Source organism: Somniosus microcephalus, unplaced genomic scaffold, assembly GCF_052327205.1.
Source record: "Somniosus microcephalus isolate GS21.2 unplaced genomic scaffold, FLI_Smic_1.0 unresolved_chr2, whole genome shotgun sequence".
In the NCBI taxonomy this organism is placed as follows: Eukaryota; Metazoa; Chordata; class Chondrichthyes; order Squaliformes; family Somniosidae; genus Somniosus; species Somniosus microcephalus.
The window spans coordinates 33,916,205-33,931,353 of record NW_028225180.1 but is presented as its reverse complement, the minus strand read 5'-3'; the positions used below and the strand labels follow the sequence as shown (position 1 = coordinate 33,931,353).

Below are 15,149 nucleotides of genomic sequence, written 5' to 3'. Positions count from 1 at the left end.
GCTCTTATTGCACGCGCCTCTACTTCCCCATTTAATGCCATCCCCAACCTCAGCATTACTGTTTGTGGGTCTGTATAGAATTCCTACTAATATTTTCTGCCCCTTGGTATTTCTCAGCTCTACCCATACTGGTTCAGCATCATCAGAGCTAATATCCTTCCGTACTATTGTGTCAATCACTTCCTTAACCAGCAATGCTACCCCAACTCCTTTTTCCTTTTTGCCTCTCCTTCCTGAATATTGAATACCACTGGATGTTGAATTCCCAGCCGTGTTCACCCTGGATTCACATCTCTGCAATTCCAATTACCCCTCTTGTACTAGTGGTACCCCTACACTTACACTAGAGGTGACCAGGCTCCTCTTGTAATAATGGTACCCCTACACTTACCTTAGAGGTGGCCAAGCTCCTCTTGTACTAATGGTACCCCTACACTTACACTAGAGTTGACCAACCGCCTCTTGTATGAGTCATCCCCCTACACTTACACTAATGGTGACCAAGCTCCTCTTGTTTTGTTGCACCACTTCACTTACAATAGATGTGACCAAGCTTCTCTTGTACAAGCTGTCCCCGTATACTTACACTAGAGTTGGCCAAGCTGCTATTGTACCATTGGTACCCCTTCACTTACACTAGTGTTGACCAAGCTCCTCTTGTACTATTGGTCCCGCTACTCTTACACTAATGGTGACCAAGCTCCTCTTGTACAAATGGTGCCCCTACACTTACACTAGAGGTGACCAAGCTCCTCTTGTACAAGTGGCACCAGTACACTTACACTAGTGGTGACCAAGCTCCTCTTGTACTAATAGTCCCCCTACACTTAAATTAGAGGTGACCAAGCTCCAATTGTACAAGTGGCACCTGTACACTTACACTAGTGTTAACCAAGCTCGTCTTGTTCTAATTGTACCCCTTCACTCACAATAGATGTTGCCAAGCTCCTTTTGTACGAGTGGTTCCCGTACACTTACACTAGAGGTGACCAAACTTCTCTTGTACTAGTGGTCCCCCTACACTTACACTAGAGGTGACCAAACTCCTCTTGTACTAATGGTCCCCCTACACTTACACTAGTGGTGACCAAGCTCTTCTTGTACTATTGGTCCCCCTACACTTACACTAGAGGTGACCAAGCTTCTCTCGTACCAATGGTACCCGACACTATCACAAGAGGTGCCCGTTCTCCTCCAGTATAGTGGGACAGTTCACTTACATTAGAGTTGTTCATCTCCCGTATTAATGCACAGATTCACTTAAACTACAAGTGATAGTGTTCCAGTGGCTCTAGTAGTAACTCTAAACGTACATTAGAGTTGACGAAGCTGTTCCAGTACAAGTGGTCCCCTACACTTACACTACAGGTGACCGTGCTCCTCCGGTATTAGTGGTACCCCAATATTTTAATAGAGTTTCTCTGGTAAGGACCCACAACAGAGTGAGCACAATTATATCATCGTACTGTCGCAGAACTGATCCAGTGTTATTCATTTGTGCAGGAGGTCATTGATAATGAAAAATTGAGGTACCAATAATGGATCGGGTAAAAATTAATTTGTTAGTACGGAAATGTGCACATTGGAGGCATGAATTTTACTAACCCCAAGCAGATGGCTGATCCCCTCAGCTGAGGAGATTAGAGGGTGATTTGTCAGACTTGATAATTGGTTGATGGAATAAAACGCTTTGGGAACAGACAGAGTAGTTGGAATCAGATTCTCCCAGTGACTGGGGGTGGGGTTCTAGAACAAGGCAGCAGAGGCATAAGATTAACGGTTAAATATTTAGGATAGAGTTGGATTCTGTTTACACAGAGGGATGTGAGGCTGTACAATGCACTGTTATAGTTAATGATTGAAGCAGAGAGCACGTCAACATTTAAGAATACATTACATGTGTGGTTGAAGGAATAAAAAGATTTGGGAACGGGGCGGTTTCATGGGATGAAGACTACCAGTTGTGTGGAGAATAAAGACCAACACGCACTGTTTGGACCGAACGGCCTGTTTCTCTGCAGTAATGTCTATTTAGTTCTATGTAACATCCTTCACACTCCGTGTAAAAAAATTCTGCAAACTGACTAACAGCACTGTAGAACGAATGTGCAATTTGCCACAAAACGTGTAAAAATGTTTGATTGACTGTAAGGACAGCACGATGCACACGTGAATGGCGGTGTTGAATTGTGGTCCTTGAAATATGTGAAATGGTGCTTCAGACTTACATGGATAAAATTAATTTTGTCGCTGTGTGTGAAATATAAATTCATGAGCGATTTTTTTGAAGGTGGCAGTTCCTATTATAAATGTTTGTCATGGAGACATGGTGAAAAGTGCGTGCAGGAATAAGATGTGTGTGTTGGTGTATGTGTTTGTGTGTGTACAGGTGTATGTGTATTTGTATGTGTTGGTGTTGGTATACATCTGTTTGTTGTGTCTTCTGTGTAATGTGTGTGCTTCTGTTTTGTGTGTGTATATATGTGTTGAACGTGTTGTGTGCATACGTTGTGTTTTGTGTCTGTTTTGAATGTGTACGTGAGTGTTGTGCGTGTGTTTTGTGTGTCTATGTCTCTTGTATGTATGTGTTTGTGCTGTGTGTGTGTGTTTTGTGTGTGTATATTTGTGTTGTATGGGAGTGTGTTTTTACGTTGTGTGTGAGCTTATTTATTATATATGCGTGTTTTGTGTGTAATACGTGTGGATATGGCATGTGTGTTTTGTATGTGTGTATGTTTGCTGTTGGTGTTGCGTATCTCTGTGTTGTCTTTGTGTTTGGGTGCATGCATGTGTTTTCTTTGTTAAATATAAACAGGCACAAACACAGAGAAAATCTTCCTCAAGATAATTGTACTGGCACTTCACTAGGCAAGCAGAGAAGGTTTTATCCTTTAATGATATAAAAAATATTGGTCGCAATCTTCAGCCATACTGAGGCAGTTCTTTTCATAGGGCAGGATATATAACTATTGAAATTGGCGGAGGCGTATGTGCTGATTCTGCTCCAGCATGAATATCATTCATTGAACGTGATACTGAAATTAGGAAAGAGAAAGGTAAGAGTCTACATTATTTGACAATAACAGGCAAAGTTGCACCAGATCCTGGCGAAATTTATTCGCCTCTACTTCATATTTGTGTGGTGTTTGCGACAGCCATAAAAACATAAGAAATAGGAGCAGGAGTAGGTCATTCGGCACTTCGAACCTTCTCCGCCATTCAATAAAATCATGGCTGATCTTGAATCTCAACTCCGCCTTCCCGCACTATCCCCATATCTGTTGTTTCTCGAAATTCTAACGCTCTCTTGTCTCGAATAGACTAAACAACTGAGCATCAACAGCCCTCTGTGGTAGATAATTCCAAAGATTCACAACCCTCTGAGTGAAGAAATTGCTCCTCATCTCAGTCCTAAATGGCTGACCCCTTATTCTGAGTGTTGCAAGAATGTTAGTGGAATAGCTAGGAATTTTCATTTCTTGCCTCTGTATCCCATCGGGGGCAATCGTATGCTTCCTGTCATTATATCAACGAAGTTGCAAACATGGCTCCAAATGGAGAGCAACGTGTCAGCCAGAAAAAATTATCTCTCTCATTCTATCTTTGTACTGACGCAGCCCATTTTTGGCATTCAGACCCTGGGTGGATCAGTTTAATCGGTTTATCACTGATAATCTCATAAAAGCTAGTAATATGCGTTATTGTATGCAACGGGTCCAACTTTGCACATGAGCAGTGCATGCCTCAACCCGGCACTTGTGCGCCCCCTACAGGCACATGCGCACTTCGTACGCACCCGTAGGGGCCGCAAATTATGATCCAATATTTCCCCAGCCAACTCCTGTTATATTAAATTTCCAACTGCTAAAGCTTGTTCCTTCCTAGCTATCTTCCTTATTTCATCCACTGCTTCAGATTAAAACTTTCACCCTCACTTTGTAGTCAATACCCTGCCCCCAGCAATAGCTGCCTCTGTAACTATCTATTAATTCTACTTAAAGTGATCTGCGACCTCCCTTTCATTTCTATTATCTTTTGTCACTTTTGGCTCAATAGATAAACTGCCACATCACCCACTTTTCCCATGATATTGTCTCTTCTAAACAATATACAAAGTTCAAGATATGAGATCGATTGATTGAATCATTCCATCATGGCTGTCTTCATGGTAAACAACCCTTCATTCTTTTATTACAGTGAAATGATCCTTTATATTGATTGACGTCAGAATTTGCTTTTCTTCTGCAATGTGCTGATTGTGTAGCAGCCTGAAAAATATTAAGATGCTGAAACAATATTATCAGTAAGGAGTATTTTGTTACCTGTGTGCAGCGATATTGTTAGACTTATTCAAAACAAAAGTTTTACTCGTATGATGGAAACAAATTCTCCAGAGAAAATGAGTTTATTTATTTCTCGTTACAAGTATAGTTATTAAGTAAAATATGAAAACATATTTTAAACGTGAAATCACATTTAAATAGTAAATAATTAACACAGAAACTCACCTGATTTCCTTGAGATTTGCACTACGCTGTATGAGACTGCACAATGGCTGAACAGACTTGTCCATCAATCTGTTGGCCTGTTCTCCATCCTGATTATCTTTACTGAGATCCAGCTCCATCAGTGAACCATTTACACGGAGAGCAGAGACAAGATTTTCCACATAATCATCTGTGAGACCGTTAGATTTTAAACTGCCGTGATCGAAAAAATAAACAGAGATTATATAAAAAACACAGGCACGTTAAATTTTCGCCACTTGCAAATATTTACTGTGGAATTCCAAAATCACGGGTGGATTCCTGTTCCCGATGTATGCATGACTTCCCCCTTTCTAAATGACTTCGGTCATAAGGTAAATTGAATAGTGAGATTGACTGATCATCATTAACACAGTAATTAGTATTAGTATACATAGATGACTCGCTTTTGGTGCTGTTCGATATTTTCTTCAAAATTACTCACTCCAGCCTCTGTATTTTACAATCATGATTCGTTAGAACGGCAGAGAGCCGTTTCACTCCCGAATCTCCCAGTTTAATCTCATTGAGTCTAAACAAATAAACAAAAACATTAATGGATGTTGAATAAATCATCAGACAGGAAATATTGTCAATTAATAATATATTTAACGTGGGACACTTTGGACAGCCAAGAATATAAAACACTTAAGGTAATCATAGAATTGAAAATGAATTAAGTTAATTGCATACAGGACTTGTGGTAAAATCAGTGGCTATCAGAGAGTGTGGTTGCTGAACCCAGAAGTTACTCTAACGCCCATGTTCAAGTTTTAACCATACATTATAAAACGGTTACATGTAAAGTAGGCACTGCGTAGTTGACAGTTTACGTGCTTTAAACTGGTGATCTGTAACGAAGAGGAATCCCCGACAAAATGACTCTCATAGCACAATTTCCTTCATTAAAAGGAGAATTTAGGGTGAATTTGGGGACCGTCCCTCCGAACTTGTCTCTATTTTAGGAACGTTGGCCTAGAAATTCAGTTGGCGCCGCGCCAGGGCTTTAGCGCCGGAAAGTTAGCGCCAGTGCTAAGTCCCCCTGTGCGCGCCAAAAATTCAGTAGCGCCGCGCCCAAACGGCTGCCGGCGCTACTGAAGGGTGTTTGCGCCTGAAAACTGGCGCTACGCGGCGCTATTCCGGCGCCCGATGCGGTGCGGCAGGCTCGGGAAGTGCAGGCCTCCCCCTTCAGTTAAGGAGGAGCTGCCTGCACCCGCCCGCTGGCCAGTAAAATCGCCACAAAAATGAGCCCGGCACCTCGGGGAAGTGCCGGGCTCGCAGCAGAGAAGCATCTGTTCCGCGGGGGGGGCGGTGGGGGAGTCCGGGGAGAGAGGTGCGGGCAGGCGGCCGGCGGGAAAGCGGCCGGCCGCCGCTCTACCTTTATGCGCCGGCGCAAAGTCGTGTAAGACTCTGTTGCCAGAGTCTTAGTTGCGGCTGCCACGGGCGAGGCGGCCGCAACTGAATTTCGGCGCTGGGGCCCGTTGGCATGGCAACCGGGACGCTGCGCACACCGATGATGTCATCGGTGCCGGCGCAGCGCTACCGGTCTACCGCCGATTCCAGGGCCCCAGGGAATTTTTAAACTGGCCATAACTCCGGCGCTAGGCCCTCCAGTGCCCCAAATGGGGCGCTAGGCCTACTGAATTTCTAGGCCGTTATCTTTTTGAAGCACTGAGGTTCAAAATGCAGTTAAATCATTCTCAAGTCTATTGGAGAATCCACTGATGTGGATTGTAACAGATCGCTCGAATGTGCATAAGAACAGGTAGAGAGACATCTCCACTATTTTCTATCTCTCCCGACCTCTGATGATGCGTTGGCACAGCAGTGCCGCTAGAAAGAGTATTCAGAAGTTGAGGAATGGCAGACAGGAGCCCAGATCTATCTGTCTTAGTTGGCAGCATGTGTTCAACAACAACGTTATTAGTTCCGCAAATCCGCTCGGATCGAAGTATTGTGAACTTTCTAATGGTACATCTATAACTCGATTGTAAATTAATCAAACTTTGTTTACAGTTTACAAAAGAGGAATATTTTCTTGGTGATCATGCTCTAGTGGCAAAAGTGTCATTAACCAGAGGACAATGACTGAAGGTAATTGGGAAAAAAAGGCAGATTTGAGAAGAGGGAAAAAAAATCGGCAACGAGTTGTTGTGATCCGAAATGCACTGTCTGAAAAGCTGGTGGAAGGAGATTCAATAGTATCTTTCAAAAGGGAATTGGAGAAATACTTGAAGGAGAAAAAATCGCAGGACAATGGAGAATGAGCGGGGAATGGGAATATTTGGATAGCTCTTTCGAAAAACCAGAACAGGCACGATGGGTTGAATGGACTCCTTCTATGCTGTATGATTCTGTGATTATCTGAAATGGTGTTAGATCACAATAGAGATCTAATATATGGTGAATTAGTGGATATCTCACTGATTAAGGCAGGATCCCACATGGTACGAAAGGTGCGCAAGTTTCGGATATGATGTTGCGAACACCAAATCTGATTTAATTAAATGAGCACCACAGCACGTTCAGATATTACCCGAACATACAGCCCGCTGCCATATATTACCATTCTATTTAGCACAGCAGAGAATGTATTGAGAGACTGTGCCTATTAATTGATCAAATTCAGTATATGCTTTTTCTTTTAATTAATATTATGCCACATGCCAGTAAAGCAATAGCTGTTGATATTATTATTTAACTGTTTCGATGAATTACCTGAGTATTTTACATATGTGTAGCACGGGCGCTAGCTGATGGATGCCTTCATCTTGTACACCAGAACGACCGAGATTCAGCTCTTCTATGAATTCAACGGCCATTAATGCAGTTGAAAGAACCGCACAGTCAGAAGGTTTAAGAGGGCACTTTGTGAATTTCATTACCTTTATCGGTGTTAATGCGGCCTTCATCAGTTTTATGTCTCCAAATTCAAGAAAATAATGCAATATCTTTAAGAATGTCCTTTGGCTTTGCCCATCTTCCAAGTTCTGAACACGTCTTTTGACATTTTCTGTGAGCCAATCCGACACACACGGGAATGCTTCAGAAGGACGTTTCTCCAATTTAATTTCAAGCTGATCGGTTGAATTCCGTGAGGAGAGACCGACGAGAAAATGTGCAAATATATTGAATCACTCGTCAATGCACGTGTACCCTTCATTGAGCAATACTGTCAGTCAATTTGCTGGTGCGTTTAGACGTTTCATAAGTGCAGCGACAAAATCCTGCACAATGAAGTGAGTGAATGCATAGACAACAGTACACAGACCTTCGTCTCGAATCTCCCTCATAAATGCAGAGATAACATTGGAAAGTTCAAGTCTGTGGCGATGGGTTTGCTCTTCAATAAAAACGGTTTTGTTGCAAACTCCCTTGTAGGCTAACTCGCCCAGTTTCAGCAACAGGTCAGGAGAGGTTTCTGCGTAACAGCCGCATCTCTCTAAAAGAATTGTGACATACACGGAGACAACCTGTGTGCTGGTTGGGACGGACAATGATCTGTTCCCCTCTCCTTGTGTCCTCTGTGACTCTAATAATGAAGCGAGGACCGAGCAGTAGAGGGTTATAGCACATGGTGTACAATGTATCATTCTGCTCAATGTACTCGATTACATCTGTCGCATATTTTTCATCAACATAACCGCGAAAATATTGCTTTATTTTCTCAGAGTTGAAACCCAAGATTTCGACCGTTGCAATTCTATTTGCCTTTTCCAGAGACTCCAGTTTCCATGGCCGTCGTGTGATCAGTACTGAGCAGCCTTTGAGCAGCTCACCATTTATGAGGCAGCGCACGATGTCTGAAACTTCACAGCAGCACTCGGGATCGAAACATTGATTTTGGGAGGAGTCGTTTCTCTGATTTGTGAAATCGATGGTTTGCCGGAATTCATCTAAATCATCAAATATAAACAATATATTTCCGGGTTCTTTTAACAAAAGTTCCAACTCATTTTCGAAATCGGGGTAGGAATCCAGGATTAGACTATTTAGACATATATTGACTTTTGTTAAATTTAAGTTCCGAAACTTAAAAGGAAAGACAACTTTAAACTGTTGGTATATTTTCCCTGTGGCCCAATCATGGATTATCTTCTGTATCATGATGCTTTCCCAATCCCTGCGGCTCCAATTACCGCAGTTGCCCCGGACCTGCCTGTTATAGCGAAACTCAACAATTCATCTAACTGAATCTCTTCCAGTTCTTTCTCGATGTTTTTCCTCTGTAATTCTCTGCGCTCTCTACCTCGGGCCTTCAGTTAATTTTCTACCAGTCTCCCGTCACTCAGGGAAGCAACAATCCTTACATCAGTATATTTTTCATCCAGAAAACATCTTCGAGATCTTTTCCTGTTTTGTCTGTTAGTTTCTGGTTCTGTTTGCAGAGAGTTTCTTTGTGCTGTAGTTCTAGCTCTTGAATGTGAACAACGTCATTGGTGTAGTCATTTTAATTCAGGAGACAAAAACTTAACAGATCAGTGCTATGAAGGATAAACTAATCGTTAAGAAATAAAAGAAATATCTAAAATATCTCAGCAATGAGTGATCACTTAATTATGTTACACTTTATTGCCCAAATACTCACAGAATAAAAAAAACAGAATTTCTGAAGTGCCAGGAAAATGTAGCATGAAGCAAGCTTGAGGATTGTGGGCCGTTTTCTGTTGGATTTTCAGCTTCTAGTAATGAAGATTTCACAACTTCGATATAAATTGCAAAGTAAATCTTGCTTAATTTCACAGCTCAGTTTGGGTTATGAACGACTCCTGTTTTCATCGTGTAACAAACGATTTTGTGGAACCGTGGATCTGGGCAGTAAAGGAATTCCTTCATTATATTCTAACCCCAGGGATTCCAATTGTTCTGATTCTGCTGCTCAATGCTTCAACCGTTAGACAGATTTTAGTGTCAGCGGAGCCCGCAGCAGTCTTCTGCGTCAGAGCAGTGGGGAGATTTGCAGAGACTAAGAGATGGCGAACCGAAGGACTCCATCATTTTACTGTTTGTTATGTTGGGACATGCCATATTGTTATGGGCTTTATGGTGCATTATATTTGGTGGATTATGTGGGGGTTTTTTTGGTATCAGTCTGTGTAACTAGTTAGTTTTTTTACAAAAATGTTGCTATTCTCTTCTATATATATCTGTACATACACCAAAAATATTATATATGCATAAAAAGAGATGTAAACATACGTTAGTATCAAAATATGAATTTACAATATTTTGAAGTGCAGTGGAGATTTCTTGCAATCTCGTAATGTCCATGTTAAAACCTCCGCTCCAAATAGGCACATTTGCCCAGAAATTCGGGTCTCCAAGGGGTACTCACCTGTCAGCCCAATGGAATTGCCGGTTTCGTGCATGCACTGGGCATGCGTGGGAAATCGGCACTTCCGTTTACCTGAAAGAAGGGTTTGAGAGGTGGAACGCATGCGCAGGAGAGGCAGCGCGTGCGCATTGAACTTACATTTTTTTCCCAGGTTTTTCTGCGAGGGTAAGTCTCCAGGAGTTACACTTTTAAAAAGCAGGTGGTGAATTCATTAAAATTAAAACATTTTTTCCACAGGTTTATTATTTTATATACATTAACCCGGTTAGAAAATGTAATTAATTTTTTTCATAAATTTAAATTACTGTTTAAAATAGTTATTTCATGTAATTTATAGTTATTTTAAAAATGTGATTAAAAATATATATATATTTGAAGATTTAGTGATGTTTTGGGGCTGTCAAACTTATGAATGAAGCATTCCCTGCTACCATTGGCTCTCCATGGCCCACGTGATCCCAGGGGACGAATCGAACTAACTGCACCCCTAAGATACGCAAGCACAGCGCGCTGACAGTTGGAGGATGTCCAAAATCAGAATCCCACTCGGGCCCACAGCTCAACGGCTGGCGCACAAGGTAAGTGCAGGTCGGGGGCTTGCACCCGCGGGAAGCCCCCGACCCGATTTCTGGGCCATTATGAGACCAGAGCAGAACACAAACGGCATCAAGACAGGCCGCCCGTTATTCTGTTCTGTTGGTTAATGGAAGGGAACATAGAACCGAGCACATAACGGGCAGCAGATCTGATACCGCCCTTTTTACTTACCCACCCAATTCAATTTTCACCCAAATTGAGTTAAAATAACCTGCTTCATAATAAGTCACAACCAGTCAGCTTGCCTGCATTCACCGCCACGTTGATGCATGAAGAAATTGCATTTCGATAAGATTACTAAAATTGGGCATGTAAATTGTGCGATGTCATTAACGTTTTCTGAAATAAGTCGAAATAATTCGTAATGACCTCATTATACCTTATGTGATTGTTTGGTTATATTTGAAATTATTTTCACATGCCCACGCGTGTGTACGAGGTGCGTACGCACCCGTACGGGCCTCCCAATACCAGTTTCAGGCATGCGAAGCGCATGCGCTGAAAACCGGCACTTTCGATCTGTCAAGAATTCTCAAGAGAGGGGTCTCTGTGGGTGGAGAGTTTCGCTTTCTGCAAAACTCCGCCCGCTGAAATCCCTTAAAAATATTATGCCTGATAAAAGCATAAGAGTTTAAAAAAGTTAAAACAAATAAAAAAAATTAACTCATTCATAATTTTAAAATGCTTTCAAAAAATGTAAATTCAGTTTTAGCCCTTAAAAAATATATTTTTTCAAAAAAATGTTTGTTTAAAATGTTTAATTTCATGTAATATTAATTAATTTTAAATATGTGATTTTTCCAAATGTATGTAATGTTTTAGTGTGGTTTTTAATGTGATCCCCATTCATACTTTTGACAGATCTATGCAGAGAGACCTATCAAATTTATGAAGGGCGTTCCCTTCTTTCTGGTTCGCCTGGCCCAGGTGATCCCACGGACGCTTGCCAATAGTGGAGAGGCCCAGGAGCGGAAGTGGCGGGACTTCTGGAGCCAGCAGGTAACTTCATAGATTTTTTTCTGATCGACGGCATCTGCAGGCAGGAAGCCTCCAGTCGGAATTTCATGGCCGTTGTATTTATAGAGTTGTCAAGCATAAGTTACATAGGGGAGAAGTTGGCAATGGGCTGGGATGCAAAACATATGGACCCAGAAATTCGGGTCGGAGGCTTACTGCGGGCGCAAGCCTCCAACCTGCACTTACCTTGCAGGCCAGCCGTTGAGCTGTGGGGCCCCGTACGATTCCAATCCTGGGCCTCCTCCAACTGCCGGCGCGCAGTGCTTGCGTATCCCAGGGTCGCAATTAGTTTGATGCATCCCCTGGGATCACGTGGGCCACGGAGAGCCAATGGTAGCAGAGAAATGCCCATTCATCAAATTGACAGGAAGAGCTGTCAAAACCTTAAATACTACAAGCCCCAAAACATCACTAAAACTTCAAATATTTTTTTTAAATCACATTTTTAAAGTAACTATAAATTGTATAAAATAACTATGTTAAACAAAAATTCAAATTTTGAAAAGAAATAATTACATTTTCTAACGAGGTTAAAAATAAACTAACCTTTCTTTAAAGTATTTAAAAATAATAAACCTGTCGAAAAAATGTTTTAGTTTTAATTATTTCACACTTTCCTTGTTAAAAGCAGGCCTTGCGACTGCTTTTTACATGTCTAACTTCTGGAGACATACCTTCCTGGAGAAACCTGGATAAACAACGTAAGTTCAATGCGCACACACTGCCTCTCCTGGGCATGCGTTCCACCTCTTAACCCCTTCTTTCGGTGGAACGGAAGTGCCGGTTTCCCACGCAAGCACAGTGCATGCGTGAAACCGGCACTTTCGTTGGGCCTACGCATGTGTACCCTGTGTGTACTCATGCGTTGGGACCCGAATTTTGGGCCATGGTATTGCATCAATCGCCTGTTATATGCTTTGCCCAATATTCAGATCCATTGACTTTAACAGAACGAATAATCTGGCATGTGCTGGCATGGTGCGAAAATGTGATTAGGCCTGTTTGTGTACTTGCCCGAGTCGAACTTTACCGTCACAAACTTTAACTTAACATCAACTTCCCGCCATAAAAAATGAACTTTGTTATTCTGAAGTTAAAGTAGATTTGGATAGCACCTACCTTCTAGATTACTTTCTCCCTCTGTACATCTGATCAGTATATCTGACAATGTTGTTTTTAGATGGAGTTTGGTCTTCTGCATTTGAAAAAATATGATAAACATTGTTCTTCGTGCCCGAGCTGCCTTTTCCAGCACGGTATCGAGAATGATTTGGGAGATATCATTTCTGCCGTGGCTTTCAGCTAAGATTCTGATTCTCTACAAAAAAACATATATTGCAATCAGATTTAATTAGAAGTAATTCGCAAAATCGGATAAGAAAGGTCTTTTCCCTTTTTTCGTTTCCTTAGGAGCTGGATGAATAGAAATGCTCAGAATCGGGTGTTAATGCAGAAAATTCGCCATTAGCCAGACAGGAGGCGTGAAATACATTGTGAATTGAGTAGTGATGTGCCATCAATTACTCAAAAGACTGAGGTTAAGCGAGTAAAAATCTGGCTTTTATTAACTAGAGAATGAAGGTCTTGCCTCGAGTGGTCGACCCGTCCAGAATACTAAGGGACTGAGAGGCAGTCACTTATATACCTGGAATAGTGGGAGGAGTCAGCCGAGGCATGTCCAGACCTGTACCTAGTGGAGTACACACACACATGCAGGCAGGTATAACAGTGGTTTACCACATTCACCCCTTGTTTAAAAATGAGTCCGGCGGGGTGAAGTGTACTTAGAAGTTCGTGTATTGGAGTCTCTCTGGAGGTCTTGTCTGCCGCTGTGATCGATGTGGCGGCGGCAGGGGTGGTGGAGCTTCTGGCGTCGTATCCCGTGTAGGCTGGTGCACTGGAGTGTAGTCCTCGTGGGTGACGGGCCCAGGCGTGCCGGCTGCTGGGGTTGGATATCGGGTCGTGGGGGGGGGGTGGTAATGGGTAGTGGGTTTCTGCGGCCCCCGAGGGTGCGAGGTCTCGTATGGAGACTGTGTCCTCCCGCCCGTCCGGGTACGCAATGTAAGCGTACTGGGGGTTGGCGTGGAGGAGGTCAACCCTCTCGACCAGGGGGTCCATTTTATGGGTTCTCACGTGTCTTCTCAGTAGTACCGGCCCTGGGGACGTCAGCCATGGTGGTAACGATGTCCCCGATGTGGACTTCCTTGGGAAGACAAACATTTTCTCGTGAGGGGTGGCATTGGTGGCAGTGCAGAGCAGTGACCGAATCGAGTGGAGCGCATCAGGGAGCACCTCCTGCCAGCGGGAGGTCGGAAGGCCCCTAGACTTTAAGGCTAGCAGGGCGGCCTTCCAAACTGTCGCATTCTCTCTTTCCACCTCTCTGTCCGTTCCCCCGGGGGTTGTAACTGGTGGTCCTGCTTGTGGCTATACCCCTAGCGAGCAGGTACTGGCGGAGTTCATCGCTCATAAACGATGAGCCCCGGTCGCTATGGATATAGCTGGGGAAACCGAACAGGGTGAAGAGGTCGTTCAGACATTTAATGACCGTGGCACTGGTCATGTCCGGGCAGGGGATGGCGAACGGGAAACGGGAGTACTCGTCAATGATGTTGAGGAAGTACACATTGCGGTCGGGGGAGGGGAGAGGCCCTTTAAAATCGACGCTCAGGCGTTCAAAAGGGCGAGTGGCTTTTATCAGGTGGGCTCTGTCTGGTCTATAAAAGTGCGGTTTGCACTCAGCGCAGACTTGGCAGTTCCTGGTCATGGTCCTGACCTCCTCGATGGAGTAAGGCAGGTTGCGGGCCTTGATGAAGTGGAAGAACCTGGTGACCCCCGGGTGGCAGGGGTCATTGTGGAGGGCCCTCAGCCTATCGATCTGCGCACTGGCGCAGGTGCCACGCGATAGAGCATCGGGGGGTTCATTGAGCTTCCCAGGCCGGTACAAGATCTCGTAATTGTAGGTGCAAAGTTCGATTCTCCACCTCAAGATCTTGTCATTTTTGATTTTGCCCCTCTGCTTGTTGTTGAACATAAAAGCAACTGAACGCTGGTCAGTGAGCAGGGTAAATCGTTTTCCGGCCAGGTAGTGCCTCCAATGGCGCACAGCCTCCACAATGGCCTGGGCCTCCTTCTCGACCGCGGAGTGTCTGGTCTCCGGGCCCTGGAGGGTTCGTGAGAAGAAGGCCACAGGTCTCCCCGCCTGATTAAGGGTGGCGGCCAGAGCGAAGTCAGACGCATCGCTTTCCACCTGGAAGGGGATGGATTTGTCCACTGCGTGCATGGTGGCTTTGGCAATGTCCTCCTTGATACGGTGGAAGGCCGAGCGGGCCTCTGCCATCAGGGGAAAAGAGGTGGAATTGATCAGCGGACGGGCTTTGTCTGCATAGTAGGGGACCCACTGGGCGTAGTAGGAAAAAAACCCTAGGCACCTCTTCAGAGCTTTTAGGCAGTGGGGCAGTGGGAGTTCCATAAGGGGACGCATCCGGTCCGGGTCAGGACCGATGACCCCGTGTTCCACAACACAGCCAAGAATGGCGAGGCAGTCTGTGCGGAATATGCACTTCTCCTTGTTATATGTCAGGTTCAGGAGTTGGGCGGTGCGGAGGAATTTCTCGAGGTTTGCGTCATGGTCCTGCAAGCCATGGCCGCAGATGGTCACATTGCCCAGGTAAGGG

General features: G+C 43.9%; 1 pseudogene; it reads right to left on the bottom strand.

Annotated features, from left to right (window-relative positions):
- Positions 1-4,180: 4,180 nt before the first annotated feature.
- Positions 4,181-9,964, bottom strand: LOC147092441 (NACHT, LRR and PYD domains-containing protein 3-like; annotated as a pseudogene).
- Between the last annotated feature and the right edge of the window lie 5,185 nt (positions 9,965-15,149).